General features: G+C 42.1%; 1 long non-coding RNA gene across 1 annotated transcript; it reads left to right on the top strand.

Moving 5' to 3' along the window:
* Positions 1 to 5680: 5680 nt before the first annotated feature.
* LOC134309289 (uncharacterized) lies at positions 5681 to 6485 on the top strand. Its single transcript, XR_010011032.1, has 3 exons — positions 5681 to 5715; positions 6163 to 6220; positions 6389 to 6485. It is a non-coding gene; the product is annotated as an uncharacterized LOC134309289 (long non-coding RNA).
* Positions 6486 to 7364: the final 879 nt, after the last annotated feature.

Here is a 7364-nt window from a genome sequence, read left to right as displayed (position 1 = left end):
GCCATCCCGGAAGTGGCCGTACACTGTCACTCTTAAAGAGACACTTTTGGTGGCCATCCATGGAGGCTGATGTTAGGGAGTTTGTGGCCGCCTGCACCATCTGCGCTCGTAACAAGCCCTCCCACCAACTTCCTGCGGGGCTATTACACCCACTCCCGGTCCCGAGTCGCCCATGGTCGCACATAGCGCTAGACTTCGTCACCGGTCTACCAAAATCGAATGGAAACGTGGTGATCCTAACTGTGGTAGACCGGTTCTCCAAGGCGGTGCACTTCGCAGCCCTGCCCAAGCTTCCTACAGCCTTTCAAACGGCCGAGCTCTTAGTCAACCTGGTGTTCCGTGTGCATGGCATCCCTGCAGACATTGTCTCGGACCGGGGGCCCCAATTTACCTCCCAGGTGTGGAGGGCTCTCTGCAGGGCTTTGGGCGCGACTGTCAGTCTCTCGTCCGGCTTCCACCCACAGTCCAACGGGCAGGCGTAGAGGGCAAATCAGGGTCTGGAGGCTGCCCTACGATGCATTACAGCCCGAAACCCCAGGGGCTGGAGCTCACACCTTGCCTGGGTTGAGTATGCCCACAATACCCTGATCTCGTCCGCCACCGGCCTATCCCCCTTTGAGGCCTCTCTAGGCTATCAACCCCCGTTATTCCCCGAACAAGAGGCAGACGTGGCAGTTCCCTCCGTGGTGCACCAGTTCACCGGTTGTTGGACGTTCGTAGGCGTGGCCAAGGTCTCCAGTACTTGGTGGATTGGGAGGGCTATGGGCCAGAGGAACGTTCCTGGGTCCCTCGATCGGCCATCCTCGACTCCAACCTGATCCAGCAGTTCCACCTCCAAAATCCGGACAGGCCCGGTAGGCCGCCTAGAGGCGACCATTAAGGGGGGGGTACTGTTAGAAGCCGCGCTTCTCTCACCCTGCTCTTACCTTATTATTTTTGCTTTTCCCCGTTATTTTTATTGGTACTTTTCCACCAGTGTTTTGCTGGGAGTTTCATTTCTCCGCTGGTTTCTTTTCTCCGTTTCTTTCATGTTTATGTCCGACTGTTGTTTTTGTTCTAGTTAGTGTTTGCGTGCGGTTTTGCCTGTCAGGCTCCCTTCTCCCCCTAGCGGCTTGGAGCGGTACTGTTCCGGGAAAATGCAGTGGAAGCCAACCAATAGATCGTTGGAGGGCGGATCGTACTCACCTGTGCCTAATTTTCACCTCATCAACCACTGCATTTAAACGCTGACTTTTTTCCCACCCGTCGCCAGATTGTCTGCTTGCCACCACGCCCAGCGATCCCCTTACCAACTGGCTTCCCTGCACGCCTGTCATTCCTTGGACTTGACCCCTCCGCTCCAGCTACCCTGGTTTCGCCCCTACCAACCTCTTCTCATCTTGGTACGCCTACCCTTGCACCCAGAAGAGTACCACAGCACCTCACGTCTTGGACCCCTCAGTGCTGTCTACCTCCAGGACCGCCCTCGGCCGCTTCCCTGGTTTTCTCTGCAGCCTAGTCCAGTCATTTTGCTGTTTCTGTTTATTTCAATAAATGCCTATTACCTACTTGTGGTCCGACCCCCTTCTTTGTGCATCCATCTTGGGTTCCTCATTTGCTACGGTTTCTTTGAACCACACCCTAACAATATCTAGAGATTTCACTTTTGTGATTTGAATAATTTGCCCGGTCGGTAGGCACAGACTACAAGAGCGAGAGAGCAGGAAAGAGAGAGTTTGAGTGCTATGCAAATTAGCTAGCTAGCTGGCCAGCTTTTCTTCAGCCTGGCATAGACCGACACACCCTTTGGTGTTATAAACTGAGTAAAACTTGACTTTTTCATGGATTAAAATATTTCCATTGACATAAAATTTAGCTGGTAAGCTATTAAAAACGTATTTTTTGTCTAGTCTATTTTGTGATGTTTGTATAGCAAAAGTAGCCAACAACTATGCTAAGGTTAGCTAGCTAATTATTACGTGTTTGCGTTCTAGGTAAAAAATAAACTAAACAATAAACATTACTCATTTGTTTAATGCATATCATTTTTCAAATACTGATATGTGGAATTTGTTTTTTTATAGTCATAGTTTTTATTGTTGTCCACTAATGGGATTTGTTAAAAGTAGATGTGTTCTGTAATAAATGATTTTTGGTAATAATTCATGTTTCCATGTTCTTGTATCATTGTTTAAATTGTTTTACATTCAGCAGATTCAGTGCAATGCTAACAAACATTCAAATGAATGTTTAGGGATATTAGGCTACAGGATGTTGGATCAACGTAATTCTACGAGCAGTTGGCATAACTCAAAAAGACTAATGCAAAATGTTGCCTTAATTTTTTTTGTTGACCCAATGTTTTATTTAATATTAACAACATTTAAGTTAAATGAATATTAAATAAAACATTGGGTCAACAAAAAAAATCAAGGCAACATTTTGCATTAGTCTTTTTGAGTTATGCCAACTGCTCGTAGAATTACGTTAATCCAACACAATATTATAGGTTTGGTGGATTAGCTTTCCATAATTCAGTAAAAAGCATTTTTAAATAACATCAACTTAAAAATATCTGTTCATGTTGACAGTTATTAAGTTTGTGTAATTTAAAATATTGTGTTGGATCAGCGTAATTCTATGAGCAATTGGCATAACTCAAAAATAATTTTTTTTGTTGACCCAATGTTTTATTTTTTAGAGTGCACCTGTGGCGCATCCTCAAGTGGAAGGTGGAGGAGTTCAAGGTGTCTAACATCCACCAGCTCCGTGATGTCATCATGGAGGAGTGGAAGAGGATTCCAGTAGCAACCTGTGCAGCTCTGGTGAATTCCATGCCCAGGAGGGTTAAGGCAGTAATGTGGGTTACACTTGATAAAATACACTTGATAAAATACACCTTGTTTAGGAGCACGTGTGTACGGTTTAGGACAGTTAATGTAAGAGTTGTAGTTTGTAAAATGAGTATTTTTATTAAACACAAAAGATTAAATAAAAGATAAATTAACCAATATACAGTATGTGGTGTAGCATAAGGGGTTGGAATGAAATACATCTTGTTTTGAAGCAAAATATTACCAACAAGATTGGGATTTTCACAAGAACCTTTTATTACAGGCCTGCAGATGTTAAAATCACCAGTATAAGAGGTTTAGTAAATCATATATTAATAAAATAAGGAGTCAAGTGCCTTTTCCCTCGCTGATCTTGTGTTTTTACTGTGTATTGTAATGTGTAGACGGTTCCTCAGCACTCGCTGTGCTCACGGCTGCATGTAGAACACGACATGCTGTGTGGATCTCAGAAGACAAACATTTGTGAAGTAAAGTAAAGTTCTAGCTGCTTGCCTTGGATGTCAACAATGATCATTTGTTATTATTAAGCCTATAGCAGCACCGTTCAAAAGCTATTGAAGACAGAAATCCGAATATGTGAATATGAAACCAACTTTACTGCAGTAGTCAACTAACGTCAGCTAACAGACTGTTAATGCTAATGTTAAGGATTAGCTAACGGGAATGCTGAGACCTGTGTTATTTTCGGCTTTCTAAAATAACTACTCATTTTAATAACATTTCAGGCATAGTATAGATATTATTGTTTATTATTATAAACTGTTTAATTTTATGACTTACCATCGAACTTCAGGGTTTAGCAGGGCACCGCTTCACCAACGTCTTTTTTTATCCATTTCTCAATTTCCAGATAACAGTTTAGCCGTTGACGAGATCTTCCGTCGTCTGATTCTTGTGTGCTTTAACGAGCCCTGACTCAATAACACATGTGGCAGGAAGTTCATCTTTAAGCAGATACGCAGCGCGTACGTTGACAGGCTCATTTCTGAGAATGAAATAACTGAAACCTGACTACATTTGTATTTGGCGTGGTTCACCTGACGTAAAGCTCTGTGTGAAGGCAGAGACGGCTGGTAAGGCTTGGAGGCAGTGACACTGAGCTGGAGGTAGCAGAGACGAGGACACTGGTTCTCACTGGTAGTGACGAGGATGGAGAAGATCAGGAGGGAGTTTATCATAACGATGGTGCAGGTGGGATGTTTTGAAGTTGGTGAGGTGAGATTGAGATGGTTTGAGCATGTGCAGATGAGGGATGAGAGTTATATAGGGAGCTTCATGGATGTAGTGAGGTAGAACATGCTGACTAGCTTACTGTTTTTTCCCAAATTCAAACATTACACAGAATAGGGAATCGCAAGGTTAGGGTTACCAGAGGAACAGAAGCCCCCCTGTTCCAATTTTCATAAAGGGAAAGGAGGTGGAGCTGGTGGACTCCTACAGGTACCTTGAGGTACATCTATAGGAAAGGACAGAGTAGACTGTTTTTTCTAAGGAGGCTGAGGTCTTTCACTGTGTGTAACAGACTGCTGAAAGCTTTTTATCAGTCTGTGGTTGCCAGCGCCCTCTTTTTTGCTGTGGTGTGCTGGGGTGGTGGCATCAAGGCTGGAGATGCCAACAAACTAAATAAGCTGATCAGGAAAGCCAGTTCTGTTGTGGGTCTACAGCTGGACAGTCTGGAGGTAGTATGTGAGAGGAGAACAAAGGACAAAATCAGGGCCATCCTGGATAATCCTTCTCACCCTCTCAATGAGGAACTATGGAGGCTGGGTAGTTCATTCAGTCATAGACTAATTTCACCAAAGAGCAAGACGGAGCTCTTCAGACGTTCTTTTGTGCCAACTGCCATCAGACTGCATAACAATAGCAGAATACACAGACTGCCCCCCCCCCCCATACAATAACTCAAGACCCCCCCCCCCCCCTTTTTTTTCCCAGCACTGGATTCTATGTTTCATTATACACATATACACTACATTGCCAAAAATATTCGCTCACCTGCCTTCACACGCATATTAACTTAAATGAGCAGGTATTATTTAGGTGGTGGATGATTCTCAGCACTGCAGTGACACTGACATGGTGCTGGTGTGTTAGTGTGTGTTGTGCTGGTATGAGTGGATCAGACACAGCAGCGCTGCTGGAGTTTTTAAACACCTCACTGTCACTGCTGGACTGAGAATCGTCCACCAACCAAAAACATCCAGCCAACAGCGCCCCGTGGGCAGCGTCCTGTGACCACTGACGAAGGTCTAGAAGATGACCGACTCAAACAGCAGCAATAGATGAGCGATCGTCTCTGACTTTACATCTACAAGGTGGATCGACTAGGTAGGAATGTCTAATAGAGTGGACAGTGAGTGGACACGGTGTTTAAAAACTCCAGCAGCGCTGCTGTGTCTGATCCACTATTATAATATAGATTTTTTTATAATTTCCTTATTTTTAATTTTTATTTACTCTATTTACTGTACTTACACGGTACTGGAGCTGCTGTATTACTCGAATTCCCCTCATGGGGCTCAATAAAGGAATCTGATCTACCCCACTGGACTCTGTAAACACTGTAATACACAGGAAACAGTCAAACTCAGATTAACAGATTGTAAAAGGTATCAGAAAGAAAGAACAGAGTTAGAGAAGCATGTTGGAGAACTAAACATGACATTAGAGGAACTGCTTGGAAGAACGTCTAGGACTAACTGTAGTCCTCTCTAAAGCTAGCTGAGAGATACAGGGCTAATGGAGGTTTATTACTGCTAAGCTGCTGTTCAACTCCAGTCCAGTTGGTGGCGCTGGTGCGTCTTAAGTTGTTCTGCCAACCGCCATTAAACATCATCAGAAGAACAAGAAGCTGCTGTGTTTGTACTGTAGAGCCTCATCTGTAAGTAAAATATGTATTTAATTATAACCCTTATATTTAATTATAACTACATTCTAATTAATAATAAAACTAGAGTTCATAATAAAACATCACTGTGAGGATTTGAGGAGATTTAACTCCAGTTTCATTTAAACACACGAACTGCTAGCTGCTCCGCTAACTGTTAGCATCACACATGATTCAGTACTGATGAACCGATTCATTTGAACCGATGAATCAGTCGATCCTTCATTATTAAATATAATATTTTGATATAAACGCGTCACATTTACAGCTTAGTTTACAGTTTTTAATGTTTTATACAAATACACCGAGTTCCTGTAGCTGTGTTTACATGTTTTATAGTTTTATAGTAGAAGTATTAGTACAGCACTATTTTACTACAGTAAACATGGTATTCTAGGGGACAGTTTAATAAGGCTGTGTGACACACTTTCTATCTTTTAGATCGTTAAAAACATTAGAGAATCACGGTGATTTGATGGTAAACTTCAGCGTCAGAAAGGTTTGAACTAAACTTCTGTTTTATTAGAGATATTTTCTGTCTGATGCTGCTCAGTTCCACAGTAGTTTAACATGTTCACCCTGTTTACAGCTTCACAGCTTAAGAAATAACCCCTGTGTGGTCTTCTATCTGTCTGTCTGTCTGTCTATATGTCTATCTGTCTATTAGATCTGTAATAATGCAGTCAGCAGAAGAGGATCACGTCGCCCCTGTGGATCTACAACATGAAGGATTCCAGATACAAATAAAAGAGGAGCAAGAAGATGAAAGTTACTTCTGTGAGTAAATATAAAACAATATTCCATGTTTCTGTAGCCGGTGTGTACTTGCTGGTGAGACTCGCATTCAAATACCCCTCTGCGTTGTGAAACAGGAAGACAACTGGACACGCTCTGCCATTCTGACCTGGGAATTTATTCTGTATATAAAATGAGAGTATCGAATGAATACAATGAATTTCCTCACATGCACAGCACTATGTACACTGTGTGAGGAAAAAAAGAAAAGGCGCCATTAGAGCCTAACTGGCGGCAATACATTCACTGATGGAAAATTACTACATACAATAAATCTCTCATCCGAAATACATGTAACATATAGGCCATCTTACTTAGAAATTACATTAAACATAATAGACAGGCGATTAATACATGAAAAACACACTTTAAACAACTTTAACAACTTTTTTTTCATACAGAGCACTGAACACACATACTTTCCTCCGGCGCTTCCAGCGCGAACTGAGGACAGTGAATCTCTCAACACCGATATAACTCACCACAACAGGCGTAAAATTCAAAATAAAAGCTCTTTACATAAATCGGCTAAAAAACTAAACATTATGAAATTAACAAGCAAAATGTACATAAAAATAAGGCTTATTCACTACATAAATAAATAATGAATTAAACAAGGATTTTAAGTGAAATATGAGCAATATAAATCAAATTTATTTTCACATCTGCTACATTTCCACCAGTCTGTATGGTACAGTACAGTGTGGTACAGTACAGTATGGTACAGTACAGTATGGTACAGTACAGTGTGGTACAGTACAGTATGGTACAGTACAGTGAGGTACAGTACAGTGTGGTACAGTACAGTATGGTGCAGTACAGTACAGTGTGGTACAGTACAGTATGGT

This window comes from Trichomycterus rosablanca, chromosome 2 (assembly GCF_030014385.1).
Source record: "Trichomycterus rosablanca isolate fTriRos1 chromosome 2, fTriRos1.hap1, whole genome shotgun sequence".
Lineage (NCBI taxonomy): Eukaryota > Metazoa > Chordata > Actinopteri > Siluriformes > Trichomycteridae > Trichomycterus > Trichomycterus rosablanca.
This window is presented reverse-complemented; position numbering and strand designations above follow the sequence as displayed.